The sequence below is a fragment of the Delphinapterus leucas genome, chromosome 4 (genome assembly GCF_059928025.1).
Source record: "Delphinapterus leucas isolate spDelLeu-1000000601 "Yukka" chromosome 4, BTC_Dleu_Yukka2, whole genome shotgun sequence".
In the NCBI taxonomy this organism is placed as follows: domain Eukaryota; kingdom Metazoa; phylum Chordata; class Mammalia; order Artiodactyla; family Monodontidae; genus Delphinapterus; species Delphinapterus leucas.
Window position 1 is genome coordinate 128,525,559 of NC_143132.1, and position 21,169 is coordinate 128,546,727.

General features: G+C 42.2%; 1 long non-coding RNA gene across 2 annotated transcripts in view; it reads left to right on the forward strand.

Annotated features, from left to right (window-relative positions):
• LOC111179247 (uncharacterized) overlaps positions 1-21,169 on the forward strand; it is an 81,848-nt gene that overhangs the window by 52,818 nt on the left and 7,861 nt on the right. Inside the window, exon 3 of one of the 2 annotated variants that reach the window (XR_016393135.1) lies at positions 1,416-1,537. The exons of the other annotated variant lie outside the window; for it this stretch is intronic. This is a non-coding gene — a long non-coding RNA (uncharacterized LOC111179247). The remainder of the gene's footprint in view (positions 1-1,415; positions 1,538-21,169) is intronic. 2 annotated transcript variants of the gene reach the window in all.

Here is a 21,169-nt window from a genome sequence, read left to right on the forward strand (position 1 = left end):
CAGATCCTTGATTATATAGGAATTGCTTATCCAGTTTTGAATATGTAAATTGTATTTTTTCTTTAATGTGTTAATTTAATTGAGTACATTAATGCCTTTTCTAACATTAAGCATACTTTGAATTCCTAGGATAAACTCAACTTGGTAATGAATATATTTTTCATGGGTTGCTGGATTCAGTTCGCCCATATTTTATTTATGATTTTTTTATCTATGTTAACCTTGATTATTTTATCAATGTATGCTTTTAAAAAAATTTGAATTGGGATATAATTGATTTACAATGTTGGTTAGTTTCAGGTATACAGCAAAGTGAATCTGTTATACAAATACATATATCCACTCTTTTTTAGATTCTTTTCCCTTATAGGCCATTACAGAGTATTAAGTAGAGTTCCCTGTGCTATACAGTAGGTCCTTATTAGTTATATATTTTATATATAGTAGTGTGTATATGTCAGTCCCAATCTTCCAATTTATCCCTACATCCCCCTTACCCCCTAGTAACCATGTTTATTTTCTACATCTGTAACTCTATTTTGGTTTTGTAGATAAGTTCATTTGTAGCCTTTTTTTAGATTCCACACATAAGTGATATCATATATTTGTCTTTGTCTGACTTCATTTATATGAGAATCTCTAGGTCCATCCATGTTGCTGCAAATGGCATTATTTTGTTCTTTTTATGGCTGAGTAATATTCCATTGTATATATGTACCACATCTTCTTTATCCATTCTTCTGTTGATGGACATTTAGGTTGCTTCCATGTCCTGGCTATTGTGAATAGTGCTTCAGTGAACATTGGGGTGCATGTATCTTTTCCACTTATGGTTTCCTCCAGATACATGCCCGGGAGTGGGATTGCTGGATCATACGGTAGCTCTATTTTTAGCTTGTTAAGGAACCTCCATACTGTTCTCCATAGCGGCTGTACCAGTTTGCATTCCCACCAACAGTGCAAGAGTGTTCCCTTTCCTCCACACCCTCTCCAGCATTTATTGTTTGTAGACTTTTTGATGATGGCCATTCTGACCAGTGTGAGGTGATACCTCATTGTAGTTTTAATAATTAGGGATGTTGAGCATCTTTTCATGTGCTTTTTAACCATCTGTATGTCTTCTTTGGAGAAATGTCTATTTAGATCTTCTGCCCATTTTTTTTTTTTTTTGGTGGCTTATTTTTAATTATGCAGATATTTTAATCCAATGCCAAAGAGGCTTGGAGACAACTTTAACAGCCAAGTGTCCAAAATGCAGTGATATATGCACAGAGAAACTAGGTAGGGGGAGGTTTTTAGGAAAACCCAGACACTCGGCTGTGAGTACAGGGAAAGCAGAGGCCTGAGTCTCTGTGTGGTTTCCTAGTAGTAAATGTTGTTTGTCAGATCGGTTTTTCTTTCCAACACTGTGACAGGAGCTTAAGGATGGAGGACACCACTGACCTCGGGGGAAACAAAAACAGGCCTCATTTTCCAGGACCGGAAGACCCACCGTGTCTCTCCCCTCCCAGGGCCTTGCTTCAGCCTGGTCCTCAAGGTGGGTAGAGAGACTGCAGGCGTGATGGGGGATCACCTGAAAGGGAGCTTCTTGGGGAAATCCTTTTAAAGAAGCATGTGTCATAGCCCAGGGGTTCCAGTAACATCCACCCAGTTCAGAACATCTCCGCTGGCTGGGCCTCTTAGGAGGAAAGGGATGGAGGAAAGCATAAAAATGCCTCAGCGGACTTTCCCTCGGAACATGGACCCTCCGGGGCGGCTGCACCTGCACAAGCTCTGAGACCCCGTTCCTGGGGGACAGCCCTCCTGGGGGAAAACTTGAGAAATGTGGTCCTCACGCCTAGCTCACCCTGTAGTGGAGCTGGGTGCGTGGGGCTCAGAGAGGAGCAGAGGCTGTTCCAGCGTCGCTCAGACGGTGGATGGGACGCCGAGGGCTCCTGTGCAGCCTCCGTCCCTTGTTGCCTCGGACAGGAAGATGGTTTGACTTCTGCAGAACCTGTCATTAGGTCATCTGGTCCAGGACTTTCCAAAACGGAGGACAGTGAGCTCCTGGTGGCCTGGGTCCTGGTGGCCTCGTCCATTGAGCAGGGCAGCTGTGCCAGCTCACAGCCTGGAGCCAAGCCTGGGGCCGAAGCCTCATTTCCGCGCCCCACACCGCGCCCCACATGCCGGGCCTCCGCCATGCCACTGGCGTCCCCAGGCCTCCCGGGGCCTCGGTCGGCGGCCCCACCCCTTCCGGCTCTTCTACCCATTTTTTGATTGGGTTGTTATTTTCATATTGAGCTGTATGAGCTATTTGTATATTTTGGAGATTAATCCCTTGTCAGTTGCTTCATTTGCAAATATTTTCTCCCATTCTGAGGGTTTTCTTTTCATTTTGTTTATGTTTCCTTTGCTGTGCAATAGCTTTTAAGTTTAATTAGGTCCTATTTGTTTACTTTTGCTTTTATTTTCATTATTCTAGGAGGTGGATCGAAAAAGATCTTGCTGTGATTTATGTCACAGAGTGTTCTTCCTATGTTTTCCTCTAAAAGTTTTACAGTATCCAGCCTTACGTTTAGGTCTTTAATCTATTTTGAGTTAATTTTTGTGTGTGGTGTTAGGGTGTGTTCTAATTTCATTCTTTTACGTGTAGCTGTCCAGTTTTCCCAGCACCACTTATTGAACAGGCTGTCTTTTCTCCATTGTATATTCTTGCCTCCTTTGTCATAGATTAGGTGACCATAAGTGCATGGGTTTATCTCTGGACTTTTTATCCTGTTCCATTGATCTAGATTTCTGTTTTTGTGCCGGTACCATATTGTTTTGATGACTGTAGCTTTCTAGTATAGTCTGAAGCCAGGGAGCCTGATTCCTCCAGCTCCGTTTTTCTTTCTCAGGATTACTTTGGCTATTCATGGTCTTTTGTATCAATGTGTGCTTTTGATGTCAAGGTTATAATAGCTTCAAAGAATAAAAATGGGAGTTTGAAATATTTGTTCCTTGAAAGTTTGGTGGAACTCACCTGTAAATCCATCTAGTCTGGCTGGTGTTTAACTGTGGAGAAAATTTTAAACTACTGCCTGAGTTTCTTTAATGATTATAAATCTATTTAAATTTTCAGCTGAGTCAGTTTTATCAGGTTAGATTTTTCTGGAAATTTATTCATTTATTTATATTTAAAATTTTACTGGTATAATATTGTTCACAATACTTTCTTATTTCTTTATTCTTAAAGTTAAAATTTTTATTTTGAAATAAGTTCAAACCTACAGAAACATTGTAAGAAATATACTAAAGAACTATATTCTTTACTTAGATTTTCCCACTGTTAATATTTTGCCATATTTGCTATATCATTCCCCCCACCCCTGTGTTAAAAAACAAAATTCAACTGAGTAATTTTGAAGATCTAATTGACTTTATTCAATGGTTCGTGAATTGGGCAGCATCTTATCTAGTAAACAGAAGGGCACTCTGAGGGGCTATACAGAATAGAAGGTTTTTACAAGTAGAAGGAGGGAGGGGCAACGAGGCTATTAACAAAAGAAAGCAGAGGATTGTTTCAGGCCAGGTCACCTTCTTTGTGGGGAAGGGCGAGGGTCTATCATACATTTTACCTCTGCTTCCTTTGGAGGGCTAGAGGGGTAACACAGGACAGATTACCTCATTGGTGCTGACCAGAAAAAATCCCAGACAACATCCTTGGGGAAGGTCAAAACCACAGTTAGGTCAGGTATTAAATCTAGATTTGGTACCATGAGCTTTAGCACAAGTGATGCCATTTTAGTCCTGTGGTTTTCTCTTTAACACACTCTCTCTCTATTTTTTCTTTTTTTCTCCTGAATCATTTGAGACTAAGTTGCAGATAATCATGCCTCTTCGTATGTTAGTACTTCAGTATTTATTTTCTAAGAATAAGGGTACTCTCTTACATAACTACAGGGAACTTAATGAATTCAGGAAATTTAATATTTAGCCAACTGTTAGACAATCTGGCGTTATCTAATATACAGTTCATATTCCACTTATGCTAGTTGTCCCAATAATGTTTTCTATAGTGAAGGGGTACAGAGTCTTTCACCCCCAAATACACCTTTTTGGCATAAAGATCATTTTAAGCTGATTATTTTTAAGAAACAGCAGACATAGGAAAGCTCTGAAAACTAAGTAGAAGTTACCCTTTTGTAAGAGACATTTACAGTGATAAGGGAAATCTCAATTTGTAAGGGCATCTCCCTGTCTTTACCAGGAAGAGAAGGGTGACTCTAAATCTCAGGAAACTTATCAATGGAGAAAGCAACGATGCAAATCTGTATAACAACTTTATTCTTGTCTACTGTGCTTTTTTCCTGGTCACCCCCCATATGTAGCCTCTCCCCTCCCCTGCCCCAATATCTTCTTTTGTCTGTAGCTAGAGATTTAAGGTGGTGGCTTGGGCCATTTCTCTGGGGAGTTACTCAGTTTTCCTGGATGTCTCCCATGTATACAGGAGGTACACATGTTATTAAACTTCTGTTTTTGCCTGTTAATCTGTCTCTTACTACAGAGGGTCTTAGCCAAGAACCTAGGAGGGTAGAGAGGAAAATACTTTTTCCTCCCTGGCGTTATTTTTTTCTGGTTCATGACCCAATTCAAAGTTACACGTATTTGCCATTGCTCTTAGATTTCCTTCAATCTCGAAGAGTTCCTCAGAGATTCCTTGGTCCTTTTTTTTTTTAAATTTCAAATATTTATTTATTTACTTGGCCGCGTCAGGTCTTAGTTGCGGCAGGCGGGCTTTTAGTTGCGTACGCGGGATCTAGTTCCCTGACCCGGGATGGAACCCGGGCCCGCTGCATTGGGAGCACACAGCCTTATCCACTGGACCACCAGGGAAGTCCCTCCTTGCTCCTCTGTGACATTTACATTTTGGAGAGGACAGGATGGTTGTTCTGTAGAAGTCTCTCATGTTGAACTTGTCTCACGTTCCTCATGGTTAGATGTGAGTTATGCATTTCCTTGTAGGAGCACTACAAAATATTGTTTGCTTCTCAGTGCGTAAGTCGTCATCACAAGTCAGTTGATGACGATTTGTTATGTCAACTTTGATCACTTGGTTAAGGTGATGTCCAGCAGTTTTCTCCACTGTAAAGTTACTATGTTACTTTCTGTATTAAATAAGTAATTTAGGGAGGTACTTTGAAATGATGGAACTGTCCTACTCCTTATCAAACTCTCACACGTGAGTCTTAGCATCCATTATTGATTCTTGCCTGCATCAATCATTATGATGATGGTTGCAAAACAGTACTTTTTCTAGCACCTTCATTCCTTCTTTTTTTTTTAAACATCTTTATTGGAGTATAATTGCTTTACAATGGTGTGTTAGTTTCTGCTTTGTAACAAAGTGACCGTATCTCTTCCTGCTTGCGTCTCCCTCCCCCCCACCCTCCCTATCCCACCCCTCCAGGCAGTCACAAAGCACCGAGCTGATCTCCCTGTGCTATGCGGCTGCTTCCCACTAGCTATCTATTTTACGTTTGGTAGTGTGTATATGTCCATGCCACTCTCTTGCTTTGTCACAGCTTACCCTTCCCCCTGCCCGTATCCTCAAGTCCATTCTCTAGTAGGTCTGTGTCTTTATTTATTGGTTGGCATTCTCTCTCTCTTTTTTTTTTTTTTTTTTTTTTTGCGGTACGCGGGCCTCTCACTGTTGTGGCCTCTCCCATTGTGGAGCACAGGCTCCGGACGTGCAGGCTCAGCGGCCATGCCTCACGGGCCCAGCCGCTCCGCGGCATGCGGGATCTTCCCGGACCGGGGCACGAACCCGCATCCCCTGCATTGGCAGGAGGACTCTCAACCACTGCGCCACCAGGGAAGCCCAGGTTGGCATTCTCTTTAAGGAAGAGTTCTTTCTTCTCCTCCAGTTATTTACCTTAGCCCTTTCAAATCTCATCAGCATCCATAGTTTTGTCTTCTTTTTAATTTGCAATATTGTTTATTTGTTCTTTCTCCTTTACTGGTCCAATATTGCCAGAATTTTGTGTATTTTATTAGACTTTTCAAAGAACCAACTTTTTGATTTGTTGACTGCCTTAAGTTTGGTCGCCCCAGAAGCAGACAATCTGTGGCTTTCAGATAATGGTGCTGGCCAACTTAAGGCCAACCCATAATTGGAATATGTATCTTTTCTAGTAAAGATGAATTGTTGCCTCCTCCAGGGTAGAAGAGATCTAAGATAATGAACTTGACACCAAATGGCTGCTTATGTCCTTGAGAGATTGTACCATATTGGGGGCGCAGCATTGCTCTGTACAGCTGATGGTCAGGCACTCAGCAGCAGTAGTAGCTAGATCAGCCTTGACGAGAGGCAGCCCATCATGTCAAGCTACCATGACTAATCCATTCATCCATGAAACTTTTTGCAAGATTGAGGTGGCTCAGGCTCACTGGCATTCACTGGATGAGTCATCCTATCCATCTGCTTATTCAGTGCTTCTGTTGCTGCCACTCACTTTCTGGAGAGCATTGATGTGGGCCAGAGAGATCCACGCACTGTGTGCCCATTGCATACTCCATCCACATGCCTCGTCCATCCTCAGACATCCTTGTTTCCAGTCTTCCAATCTTGATCCTTCCAAGCCCTTGACCAAGCAGACGAACCATTTGCCATTACCTGGAAGTCTGTGTGTATCATTACTTCAGGCCATCACTTCCCCCACACAAAGTGCATGACCGATTTACTTTAAACACTGCCCACGGGAGGCTTTTTCCTCACCACGCTTTTTCAGGGCCGTTCTCTGTAGCAGCAGCCCATTTTTAGTTTACACCAACATATTTTGCTGACCTAACTACTATCAGACCTTTTATTTTTTTCTTCCTCTGTCAGCTGGTTGTAGAGAGATCCCCAGGGGCCACTGATGTGGGTTGATGGTAAGGCATCAGGGCGAGAGATGCAGGGTATGTTGGACCTGGACCACCTCTTCATACTGTTTTCTTATTTCCTCCATACCTGCTTGAGCCTCATCCCAAATGTATTATTTTCATTGTGTGACAGATTGCAATTTTGCCTGTCTCAGCTTATGATTTGGTGGGTCTGACAACTGCCCCAGTTGATGATGTTCTATGGGCAGACCTTCAGTTTCCCCCAGGGTCCAGTACTGAGCCAGAAGCTGTCTTTTGAATGGCCCTGCTCCAGAACCTTAGGGGTCTGGGCTGCAACTCTCATCCAGGGTCTTGCCAGAGACTCCATAGAGTGCCCTTAACTACCACAGATGCCTCTAGCATCACTGGACCTGCCAGACCATATGCACGAGCATTAGGGCTGCTTGTACTACAGTCTGAGTCCACCGCAAATCTCTCTCTTGCTCTGGCCCCACTCAGAACTGGCAGCCTTCCATGTTACCTGCAAGGTGTTAAGGCAGTATTCCCAAGTGCACTATAGGCTGTTTCCCAAACCCAAAACAAGTGTTGTGTTTCTTTCTTAGAGGCAGGTGGCACCAAGTGCAGTAACTTGTCCTTTATTTTGGAGAGCATGTTTGGCATATTCTAGACCATGGACTCCAAAAAACATCACTAGATAGGTAGGGTTCCCAACCTTTGTTAGGGTTTATCTGCCACTCCCTGGCATAAGTGCTTATTTCCAGGATGTTCCGAGTACTTGTCACTTCCTAGTCTCCATGTCCAAATAATGTGAAATCATCAATATAGTGGACCAATCTTGGAATGTCAGGATGTTCAAGATTCCTTCAAGTTATATTGTGACAGAGCAGGAGGGTTAATACAGCCCAAGAGCAAGGCTGTAAATGTGCACTGCTGTCCATTCCAGGTGAATGGGAAGTGATTTGGTCATCCTTCCTGATGGGGCCAGATCAGTAGACGCATTCCAAGTACCAGAGACTGTGTTCATCTGTTCTGTCAATAATAAAGATACTGTATCTGGCATAGAAGCTGCAAATGTGGCTGGCTACCTGTAGTTCAGTTTATAGTAGTCTACCATCACCTTCTATTATCCATCCGGTTTTGCAGGGATTACAGTTAATTAAAAGGGGTGTATGTATCTTTAAGTCTTTGAGAATGGCACTAATCTCTGTCACTCTGCCTGGCATTTTGGGGCCCTGGTCTCAGTGTCACCTCACAACTTGTATATAATAACACTGTAAAGGTCTGGGTATTTTGCTCGCTCCGGTGTACAGCTACTCTGATAAATGGCAGGAGGTCCCTTTGGGGGAAGAATTGGGAGAAATGCTACTATACTTTGTGAAAATTAATAAAAGGGAACCTCAACCAAACGTGGAGTTGGGAAGGCCTGCAGAGGGAGCTCTCATGCCCTACCATGCCCATTGTCCGTTACCCCAAACAGGAAGACTTCAGTTACTGACCCCAACAGGAAGAGTGGTACCTTGCACTACCAAGCAGGTAGTACAACTACTTTACTCCCACAGTAGGAGAAAGGAAGACTTCTTTCTTGCCCAGCAGCAAGCCCCAATGGAAGACGCCGCGCAGTTCAGCCAATGAGAAGCCGTACCCACCTGGACTTTTACTTTCCTCCAATGAACTTTCATTTTTCTCCTCCTTACTGATGACTTCTTTTCCTTGTCCCAAAAGCCTGTTAGGTGTAACTCCTTGGAGCACCTCTCTGTTTGCCAGATGAGACATTGCCTGATTCATGAGTCATTTAATAAAGCCAATTAGATCTTCAAATTTACTCAGTTAAATTTTGTTTTTTAACGACCTGTTGTGCAGACTTGTATGGGATCTGGTCTCCCCTTTTAACTGGCTCTTGTTTTGGTTATACAGTCATCCGTTGGTACCTGCAAGGGATTGGTTCCAGGACCACGTGGATAACAAAATCCATGGATACCCGGGGCCCTCCAGTCGGCCTTTCATATCTGTAGATTTTGCATGCATGGAAAGGGAGGGTTGACTGTGTGAGTGAGTCACAGATCCTTGTTATTAGTGGTTTTCTTACTTTGTTACTTACTATAACAAAGCCCAGAATTAATTACTTATCTCTCCTCCTAAACTTACTTTAACATTAATCACTTTCATTCCACTTCCATCTGATTTTGTTTGGTATTTTAAATCTGTTTTGTATTTATTATGTTAACCCCACAAATTATACATTATTTATTATTCTTTTATATAATTGATACTTGTTTAGATTTGCTCATATATTTTTAAATTTCTTTGCTCACCATTTCTTCCAGCATATTAGACCTTCCTTCTGGGATCACTTTCCTTTTTTTTTTAATATTTATTTATTTATTATTTATTTAACTTTCCTTCTTCCTAAAGTGCGTTGTTTGGAAATATTTTTGTGAAGATCTATTGGGAGTGAATTATCACCATTTTTATTTGTCTGACAACACCTTCACTACCTTTTTTTCTTTTCATGAGCTTTTATATTGAATGATAACATAGAGACAGTGAAGTGCACAGTATTAAGTATAGAGCTCGATGAATTGTTTCCAAAGGAAGACACCCATCCAGCTCCCCAGAAGCCTCTCTCCCGTACTCTTCCTCTGTTATCCACCCCAAAGGTAACCACTTTTCTCACTTCTATCACCATCTGTTCTTAAATTTTATATAAATGGGATCATACATTAGGTAATGTTTTCTTTCTGGTCTCCTTCTTTAAACATTATGTCTGAGAATCACCCTTGTCATGTGTAGTAGTGGTTCATTCTCTCTTTCTCTTCTTTTATTCTTTGTCCCCTGAACATTCAGCTGTTTCTCTTGAGTTGCTATTTTACTCAAGTTGGTCAATGCCCATGTTCCGGTTTTTTTTTTGGACTTGCCGCACAGCTTTCGGGATCTTAGTTCCCCCGACCAGGGATCGAACCTGGGCTCACAGCAGTGAAAGCGTGGAGTCCTAACCACTGGACCACTAGGGAAGTCCTGGTCAACGCCCATCTTAAAACATGGCTGCAGGCTCCACATGTGGTCTGACTAACCCAGAAAAGAGGGAGGTATTTTGTTTTTTTGGGAGGAGGAGTCAGGAGGCAGTGGAGTCGGGCAGCCTAGGCTCCAATTTCAGCGATGCAACAGAGAGTGAGTTATTTAACGTTACTGAGCTTCAGCTCCCTGGTTTATAAAATCGAAACTACAAGGGATCTGTTTTATGAATCCCAATGTCCTCAGTGCCTGGCATTGTGTCCGACACATAGTAGGTGCTCAGTAAGTGCTAGTTGACTATATGAATGAATAAAGTAATAGTACCTACTTTGCAGGGGTTGTGAGGTTTAGAAAAAATACATGTCAAGTGCCCAACAGAGGAGCTAGGGCACCAGAGGTACTCAACCAAAGGCAGATATTCTTATCAAAAAATGATTGCCTAGGCCAAGGTGCTCGTGGCTTTCTACATTTTCCAGGCTGAGAAAGAGTATAAACCATCACTTTGGGTTCTGATGGATTACCAGGCTTAAACTGTCACACAGTACACATTTACTATGGAGTCCCACTCTACATAGGGTGCATCTGGATTGCCAAGCACTGCACTATCCCAGTATGGTAGCCACCGGTCACATATACCTACTTAAATGTAAATCAATTAAAATAAAAATTCACTTAGTCACAATTGCCATACTTCAAATGCTCAGTAGCCACAGGTAGCCAGTGGCTGGCATTTCAGACAGTGCTCATCTAGAACATTCCATCATTGCATGAAGTTCTGTAACATCATTGCATGAAGTTCTGTTGGATAGAACTGGCCTAGAGTCCATGGTGGCAGAAAGCAATGTGATAGAGTGTGGGCAGAACCATAAATTAGGAGGCTGAAATACAAATGTGACATGACAAGCTTCTGAACTTCAGAAAATGGAGAGGAAGGACAGGTTCTTGGGACATGTTGGACGAAGAATGGACAGGACTTTGTGGCAGGGTGAGGAAGGCAGATAGCACACAGGCTCTGGAGCTTGGCAGGGTTGAAATCCTGGCTCTTAACATCTCCCAGCCCAGTTTCTCACCTGTAAAATGGGAGTAATAGTATCTACCTCACAAGGTGGTTGAAAGCATTAAATTCGGGTGAGTGGATTAAGTAGAAAGGCTCAGCACAGGGACAGTCATAAGTAGGGCACAATAGATGGTAGTTGTACTGATATTAAGGTTCTAGTTTCGGGGCTGGGGGAAGAGGTGTTGATTGACAGAAACATCTCTCACTGCACATTTCCTTTCAGGACTCTATCCCCTTCTCCCAGAAACTCTGGTGTCCTCTTTCTCCAGAGGCCCCAGTGCTATAGATCTCTGTATGGTCTCCCTGGCAAGGTCCCAATCATTGGACTCTTGTCCTGTCATTATCAAACTTCCCTGTCTTGGGTTACACTCCCACATCTGCAAGATGACTTAAGATAATGGAGTCAAGTTTTAGGTTGGAAAAGACCAAAATGGTCATGTGTCTCCCCCTCTCCCCTAAATCTGATGTTTGAAGCCAGTCTACTGTAAGATTATCCACCATAATTCTAATAGTAACGTCCATACTGGAAGGTCTTCTGTTTGCTAGGACTGTGCCAGCCACTTTATGTGAGTTGTCTGTCACATGGCCACATATTGTCCCATTTTCCCAGAGGAGGACACTGGAGTTCAGTGAGATGCAGAGACTCTCTTGTTACCCCCTCAGAGAGTAAGACATTGAAGATGTCTTCAGTTTGGTCATTCCTCTGTTGGTTGTTTTGCTGTTTTCCTGGGGTTAGTCAGATGTCAGCATGCTTCACAGGAAGCATGGCAAGGGGGAGATCCTTTTCCAGAAGGTAGCAAGGCTGAGGATGGATGCCACAGGGCAGAGGGGGCAGCCGACCTCCTGGAGTCTGTAGGAAAGAGGAAAAGAGAGCAGGGAGTGGTCCTGCCTGGGGTGCGGTTGTGGGACTGTGGGTGTTCCCTCGTGTCTTGGACCTAAAGGAGGAAGCCAATCTTTCCAGCAGAGGCAGTGGAGGTGGTAGCTATAGGTCACATGCTGATTTTCCTCCACCCTAACTCCAACTGCCGTTATATTTCTCTTTACAGAATTCATATCTTTTATTCCCCTCACAACTGCGAGTAAGATATTATTTCCATTTTATGGATATTAAAAACAAAACTCAGAGAAGTGAAGTGATTTTTGCACATCATAAATGGGGGGACCTGGAATTTGAACTCACGACTCTCATATGATGCTGTCCTTTCTGGTTTTTGAATGAAATTCTAACAATATTCTTTTTATAGTAAGTGCTACTTTAATTTGATCTTTCCTAACTTCAAGGAATTTCCCTGTGCCTGTTAATACGTTTTTAAAAGATCTGTTGGAACGTTTGGGTGAATCAGCTGCATTGAAGAAATCTTGCCAGCAGGTGGCGACACAAAACCAATAACTCGGGATCCAAATCAGTGCTTTTCAGAGGACGGAATGGTACTCGCTGCTGTGTCCTTTGAAGGATGGGTGTCTGGCTTCATCTTGTGACTTCTGGGCTACTGGATTCTCCAACTCAGCTACCTCGGGGCTCACCTTGGTTTCCTAAGGCCCTCAGGACAAAGTCCCCACGCCTTAGCCCTGCTCAGACCCTTCTGGTCTGGTGAGTGAGTTCCTCCTTCTTTTGCCCTCCTCTGCTCCCTGCCTTCTGGCTTGATGCTCCTCACGCACCTTGCTTTCCACATTCCAGGCCTTTGTTTCTGCTGGTCTCTCTGCCTGGAAGACCGCTTCTGTCCTCGCCCATCTGGTTAATTCCTTCTCATCCTTGGGGACTCAGCACAAGGCTCTCCCACAGGAGACCCACTCTGCCTGCCCCTCCCCGACCCACCCAGGACGGGTGGGGCTCCTTCACCGTCATCTGCCTGTTACAGCACTGGTGGCCCCCGGTCCTACTCTTTTCTGCTTGGCACCTTCCTCCTAGACAGTGCCTTTCAGGGTAGGCACTGTGTCCCATGCATCTCAGGTTATTCCTAGTGCCAGGCATGGAGGAGGTGCAGAAAAAAATCGTTGCTGAATGAATGAACAAATGGATGTTTATGGAGAGGGCCAGTGACCTGTCCGGGGACATTCTGTCCGCGAGCTTTTGTGGAGCCCCAAAAGGCCGAGTCTCTTGTAGTCTCGGACAGCCATCACTGGGAGGGTGGCTCTCCCTGGCCTGCAAGGTGGGGTATTTGTGTTTTCCGTGTGGGGCATTTCTTGCATCATCTCAACAGCCTCTTTGATTCTCCTTAAATACCTCCAAGGAAGGATGCACCTTCTCAAGACGCGGAGAAGAGTAATTTAAATAAGTGGAAGGAAAATGCATTTTAATTGTATTATTATACTAATTTATGTCTCCTGCCTCCCTCGAAAAGGTGCTTTTGCACAGTGTGGAAGGCCATTAGGGCCGAGAGTTGAAACATTGTTTCAGATGGCTGCTGAGAGACGATGGGCTTTGTTTTCATAGCTCTCGAAGCAGGTGGGTAAACAGGCCTGTTTCATTCCCTCTGCAAGGCCAGATCGTGACTCAGGACTCAGGGACCCCTGCTGCAGTGTCTGCGCTCCCAGCACCGTGTCGGGCACACAGTAGGTGCCCAGGAAGAATCTGCTTAGTGGGTTCACGAATGAACGATAGGGGTGGGGCTGGACGCAAGAGTCAGGGGGACTCAGGGTGGTTGGATCTCTTCCTGATGAAGTCCCGCGAGATCTGGTTGTAGGGAGCGGAGGCAACATCGCACATCTGCTGGACTCCTGCTTGCCCCTCTCGCGGAGCGCCACTGCTCACGCTTTCTGGGGTGAGCTTAGTTTCCAGATCAGCGAGTTGAGGCGCAGATGGCTAAGTACCTTGCCCAGATCTCAGTGTCAGAGAGGGGCAGAGTCAGGATGAGGAGCCGGCCTGTGTGATGCCAGCGTTCAGGCTCTTCCCTCCCCCAAGTCAGGCTTTTTTAAAGGATAGCTACCTCACGTGGAGCGCCTGCAATGTGCAGGCACTAAATGAGGCATCTCTCTATATTATCCTAGTATCTGGTACATAGACAAAGTCAGGTAATGGCTGCAATCACTGTTAATAAGGATCCTCACAAAATCCTTCTGAAGGAGGCATTGTGATTTACACGGTGTAATGAAGTGCAGATCCTGGGTCGGTAGTTTTGGGGTGCCCCCTGAGATTCTGCATGTCTAACAAGCTGGATCGTGCGGGTCCGCGGTGCACCCTGAGTGGAGGGATGTAGAGAACAGAGCTGAGGTAAGGACACCCCGCTGTCTAGAGCTCAGCTGCCTCCTCTCACATTCTCCAGCCTCTAGGCCCCCAAGTCAGGTCCCCCAACCCTGTGGGCAGACCTCTGGGACTGTGCTCTCACGGTGGTCAGGACACTCTGCATGGGGGCCAGCTGGGGCCAGCTCAGGGTGCCCAGGTCAGGCCTACCCTCTCAGTGTGAGCACCACTGCTCCAGGCCAGGTCCGTCCATCTGCCCAACCTCCTTCTCTGTTTTTGTCTGGTGCTTGTCTTCCATTATGTCACCATTTTTTGTTTGTTTTTTGGTAACTGCTTGATTGAGATGTAATTTACGTACCATATAATTTACCCGTTTAAAGAGTACAAGTCAATGGTTTTTATTTTATTTCTTAAAATATTTATTTATCTATTTGGTTGCACCAGCTCTTAGTTGCGGCTCACAGCCTCCTTAGTTGTGGCTCGCCAGCTCCTTAGTTGTGACATGTGAACTCTTAGCTGTGGAATGCATGTGGGATCTAGTTTCCTGACCAGGGATTGAACCCAGGCCTCCTGCATTGGGAGCGTGGAGTCTTATCCACTGCGCCACCAGGGAAGTAGTATGTTCACAGAGTTCTGCAACCATCACCACAATTGATTTTAGAACATTTTCATCACCCTGTAAAGAAACCATACACCTTGTAGTCATTACCTTCCAACCCTCCCAGCCCTAAGGAACTACTATTCTGCTTTCTATCTCTATGGATTTACCTATTCTGGACATATCATATAAGTGGAATTGTATGTGGTTTTTTTGTGACTGGCTTCTTTCACTTAGCATGATGTTTTCAAGATTCACCCACGTTGCAGCATCAGTATTTCACTCCTTTTTATGGCTGAATAATATTCCATTGTATGGATGTATCGCAAATATCAGTTGGGGTTTTTCCACTTTTTAGTTGTTATGAATAATGCTGCTATAAACATTTGCATTCAAGTTTTTACGTGGACATGTTTTCATTCTCTTGGGTATCATATACCTAGGAGTGGAATTTCCAGGTCAAGTGGTAACGCTGTGTTTAATTTTTTGACAAACTGCCACACTGATTTCCAAAATGGCTCCACCATTTTACATTCCCCCCAGAAAGGAACAAAGGTTCTGATTTTTCTAAATTCTTGCCAACACTTGCTATGATGTGACTTTTGGATTGTAATCATCCTAGTGGTGTGAAGTGGATGTCACAGCATCTCAACTATTGTGGTGTCAAAATAACTTTTTCTAGTACCTGCCCTTCAGCTGTGCTATGTTGACCTCCCCTTCTTTCCAGATGGCAGTAGCTGTCACCTGATCAACCTCTGCACCAGAGATACAGCTCTTCAGCTACTTCTAGTTATTAGAAGAGTCTCATTCCAGTTAAAGACTCAATCCTATTCGCTCAAAAAATGCAACCTCATGTCTGATTCAAAACTCTCCCTCCCAGAGCTGTGTCTCTAAATGTTAGTTTGGGGGTGTGACATGGCTGTGTCTTCAGTCATCATACTCTCCTCTTCCTTTCTGTTCTATGTTCTGGCTTCTCTTGTGGGAAAATAAGAGGGTACCTGTCTCCTCATCTGGCATGGGGACTGCAGGTCTCTGGTGGTCAGTGCTGCTACTCCAGTCAATGCATCTGGTTCTTTCTTTTTTTTCTTTAACATCTTTATTGGAGTATAATTGCTTTACAGTGGTGTGTTAGTTTTTGCTGTATAACAAAGTGAATCAGCTGTAAGTATACGTATATCCCCATATCTCCTCCCTCTTGCGCCTCCCTCCCACCCTCCCTATCCTACCCCTTTAGGTGGACACAAAGCACCGAGCTGATCTCCCTGTGCTATGCAGCTACTTCCCACTATCTTTTTTACATTTGGAAGTGTGTATATGTCCATGCCACTCTCTCACTTCGTCCCAGCTTACCCTTTATCCTCCCCATGTCCTTAAGTCCATTCTCTACGTCTGCGTCTTTATTCCTGTCCTGCCCCTAGGTTCTTCAGAACTATATATATTTTTTAGATTCCATATAGATATGTTAGCATATGGTATTTGTTTTACTCTTTCTGACTTATTTCACTCTGTATGACAGACTCTAGGTCCATCCACATCACTACAAATAACTCAATTTTGTTTCTTTTTATAGCTGAGTAATATTCCATTGTACATATGTACCACGTCTTCTTTATCCATTCATCTGTCTGTAGTAACTTAGGTTGCTTCCATGTCCTGGCTATTGTAAATAGAGCTGCGATGAACAATGTGGTACATGACTCCTTTTGAATTATGGTTTTCTCAGGGCATATGCCCAGTAGTGGAATGACTGGGTCATATGGTAGTTCTATTTTTAGTTTTTTTAAGGAAGCTCCATACTGTTCTCCACAGTGGCTGCACCAATTTACATTCCCACCAGCAGTGCAAGAGGGTTCCCTTTTCTCCCCACCCACTCCAGCATTTATTGTTTGTAGATTTTTTGATGATGGCCATTCTGACTGGTGTGAGGTGATACCTCATTGTAGTTTTGATTTGCATTTCTCTAATGATTAGTGATGTTGAGCATCCTTTCATGTGTTTGTTGGCAATCTGTATATCTTTTTTGGAGAACTGTCTATTTAGGTCTTCTGCCCATTTTTGGATTGGGTTGTTTGTTTCTTTTGATATTAAGCTGCATCTGCTGCTTGTATATTTTGGAAATTAATCCTTTGTCAATTACTTCATTTGCAAATATTTTCTCCCATTTTGAGGGTTGTCTTTTCGTCTTGTTTATGGTTTCCTTTGCTGTGCAGAAGCTTTTAAGTTTCATTAGGTCCCATTTTGTTTATTTTTGTTTTTATTTCCATTTCTCTAGGAGGTAGGTCAAAAAGGATCTTGCTGTGATTTATGTCATAGAGTGTTCTACCTATGTTTTCCTCTAAGAGTTTTAAAGTGTCCGGCCTTACATTTAGATCTTTAATCCATTTTGAGTTAATTTTTTTATATGGCGGTAGGGAGTGTTCTAATTTCATTCTTTTACATGTAGCTGTCCAGTTTTCCCAGCACCACTTATTGAAGAAGCTGTCTTTTCTCCATTGTATATTCTTGCCTCCTTTATCAAAGATAAGGTGACCATATTGCCTGGGCTTATCTCTGGGCTTTCTATCCTGTTCCATTGATCTGTATTTCTGTTTTTGTGCCAGTACCATACTGTCTTGATTACTGTAGCTTTGTAGTATAGTCTGAAGTCAGGGAACCTGATTCCTCCAGCTCCGTATTTCTTTCTCAAGATTGCTTTGGCTCTTTGGGGTCTTTTGTGTTTCCATACAAGTTGCGAAATTTTTTGTTCTAGTTCTGTGAAACATGCTGTTGGTAGTTTGATAGGGATTGCATTGAATCTGTAGATTGCTTTGGGTAGTATAGTCATTTTCACAGTGTTGATTCTTCCAATCTAAGAACATGGTATATCTTTCCAACTGTTTGTATCATCTTTCATTTCTTTCATCAATGTCTTATAGTTTTCTGCATACAGGGCTTTTGTCTCCTTAGGTAGATATGTTCCTATGTATTTTATTCTTTTTGTTGCAGTGGTAAATGGGAGTGTTTCCTTAATTTCTCTTTCAGATTTTTCATCCTTAGTGTATAGGAATGCATGAGATTTCTGTGCATTAATTTTGTATCCTACTACTTTACCGTATTCATTGATTAGCTTGAATAGTTTTCTGGTAGCATCTTTAGGATTCTGTATGTATACTATCATGTCATCTGCAAACAGTGACAGCTTTACTTCTTCTTTTCCGATTTGGCTTCTTTTTATTTCTTTTTCTTTTCTGATTGCTGTGGCTAAAACTTCCAAAACTATGTTGAATAATAGTGGTGAGAGTGGGCAACCTTGTCGTTTTCCTGATGGTAGTGGAAATGGTTTCAGTTTTTCACCATTGAGAATGATGTTGGCTGTGGGTTTGTCTTATATGGCCTTTATTATCTTGAGGTAAGTTCCCTCTATACCAACTTTCTGGAGGTTTTTATCATAAATGGGTGTTTAACCTTTTTGAAAGCTTTCTCTGCATCTGTTGAGATGATCATATGGTTTTTCTCCTTTAATTTGTTAATATGGTGTTTCACATTGATTGATTTGCATATATTGAAGAATCCTTGCATTCCTGGGATAAACCCCACTTGATCATGGTGTATGATCCTTTTAATATGCTGTTGGATTCTGTTTCCTAGTATTTTGTTGAGGATTTTTGCATCTATGTTCATCAGTGATATGGGCCTGTAGTTTTCTTTTTTTTTGACATCTTTGTCTGGTTTTGGTATCGGGTGATGGTGGCCTCATAGAATGAGTTTGGGAGTGTTCCTCCCTCTGCTATATTTTGGAATAGTTTGAAAAGGATAGGTGTTAGCTCCTCTCTAAATGTTTGATAGAATATGCCCGTGAAGCCATCTGGTCCTGGACTTTTCTTTGTTGGAAGATTTTAAATCACAGTTTCAATTTCAGTGCTTGTGATTTGTCTGTTTATATTTTCTGTTTCTTCCTGGTTCAGTCTCAGAAGGTTGTGCTTTTCTAAGAATTTGTCCATTTCTTCAAGGTTGTCCATTTTATTGGCATATAGTTGCTTGTAGTAATCTCTCATGATCCTTTGTATTTCTACAGTGTCAGTTGTTACTTCTCCTTTTTCATTTCTGATCCTGTTGATTTGAGTCTTCTCCCTTTTTTTTTTTTGATGAGTCTGGCTAATGGTTTATCAATTTTATTTATCTTCTCAAAGAACCAGCTTTTAGTTTTATTGATCTTTGCTCTCGTTTCCTTCATTTCTTTTTCATTTATTTCTGATCTGATCTTTATGATTTCTTTCCTTCTGCTCACTTTGGGGGTTTTGTTCTTCTTTCTCTCATTGCTTTAGATATAAGGTTAGGTTGTTTACTTGAGATGTTTCTTGTTTCTTGAGGTAGGATTTTATTGCTATAAACTTCCCTCTTAGAGCTGCTTTTGCTGCATCCCATAGGTTTTGGGTCGTTGTGTTCTCATTGTCATTTTTTTCTAGGTATTTTTTGATTTCCTCTTTGATTTCTTCAGTAATCTCTTGGTTATTATGTAGTGTATTGTTTAGCCTCCATTTGTTTGTATTTTTTACAGATTTTTTCCTGTAATTGATATTTAGTCTCATAGTCTTGTGGTCAGAAAAGATACTTGATATGATTTCAGTTTTCTTAAATTTTCTGATGCTTGACTTGTGACCCAAGATATGATCTATCCTGGAGAATGTTCCATGAGCACTTGAGAAGAAAGTGTATTCTGTTGTTTTTGGATGGAATGTACTATAAATATCAGTTAAGTCCATCTTGTTTATTGTATCATTTAAAGCTTGTGTTTCCTTATATATTTTCATTTGGATGATCCATCCACTGGTGAAAGTGGAGTGTTAAAGTTCCCTACTATAATTGTGTTAACTGTCGATTTTCCCTTTTTATGGCTGTTAGCATTTGCCTTATGTATTGAGGTGTTCCTACGTTGCATGTATAAATATTTACAATTGATATATTTTCTTCTTGGATTGATCCCTTGATCATTATGTAGTGTCCTTCTTTTTCTCTTGTAATAGTCCTTTTTTAAAGTCTATTTTGTCTGATATGAGAATTGCTACTCCAGCTTTCTTTTGATTTCCATTTGCATGGAATATCTTTTTCCGTCCTCCCACTTTCAGTCTGTATGTATCCCTAGGTCTGAAGTGGGTCTCTTGTAGACAGCATATATTCGGGTCTTGTTTTTGTATCCATTAAGCCAGTCTGTGTCTTTTGGTTGGATCATTTAATCCATTTACTTTTAATGTAGTTATTGATATATATGTTCCTTACCATTTTCTTAATTGTTTTGGGTTTGCTATTGTAGGTCTTTTCCTTCTCTTGTGTTTCCTGCCTAGAGAAGTTGCTTTAGCATTTGTTGTAAAGCTGGTTTGATGGTGCTGAATTCTCTTAGCTTTTGCTTGTCTGGAAAGGTTTTAATTTCTCCATCGAATCTGAATGAGATCCTTGCTGGGTAGAGTAATCTTGGTTGTAGGTTTTTCCCTTTCATCAGTTTAAATATGTCCTACCACTCCCTTCTGGCTTGCAGAGTTTCTGCTGAAAGGTCAGCTGTTAACGTTATGGGGATTCCCTTGTATGTTGTTTGTTGATTTTTCCCTTGCTGCTTTTAATACTTTGTATTTAATTTTTGATAGCTTGATTAATATGTGTCTTGGCGTGTGTCTCCTTGGATATATTCTCTATGGGACTGTGTGCTTCCTGGACTTGATTGACTATTTCCTTTCCCATATTAGGGAAGTTTTCACCTATAACCTCTTCACCTATTTTCTCAGTCACTTTTTTTTTTCTCTTCTTCTTCTGGGACCCCTAGAATTCATATGTTGGTGCGTTTAATGTTGTCCCAGAGGTTTCTGAGACTGTCCTCAATTCTTTTCATTCTTTTTTCTTTATTCTGCTCTGTGGTAGTTATTTCCACTATTTTATCTTACAGGCCACTTATCCGTTCTTCTGCCTCAGTTATTCTGCTATTGATTCCTTTTAGAGAATTTTAAATTTCATTTATTCTCTTGTTCTTCATTGTTCGTTTGCTCTTTAGTTTTTCTAGGTCCTTGTTAAACATTTTTTGTGTTTTCTCCATTCTGTTTCCAAGATTTTGGATCATCTTTACTATCATTACTCTGAATTCTTTTGCCGGTAGACTGCCTATTTCCTCTTCATTTTTTTGGTCTGGTGGGTTTTTATCTTGCTCCTTCATCTGCTGTGTGTTTCTCTGTCTTCTCATTTTGCTTAACTTCCTGTGTTTGGGGTCTCCTTTTTGCAGGCTGCAGGTTCACAGTTCCTGTTGTTTCTGGTGTCTGCCCCCAGTGGCTAAGGTTGGTTCAGTGGGTTGTGTAGGCTTCCTGGTGGAGGGGACTGGTGCCGGTGTTCTGGTGGATGATGCTGGGTCTTGTCTTTCTGGTGGGCAGGGCCACGTCTGGTGGTGTGTTTTGGGGTGCCTATGTACTTATTACGATTTTAGGCAGCCTCTCTGCTAATGGGTGGCATTGTGTTCTTG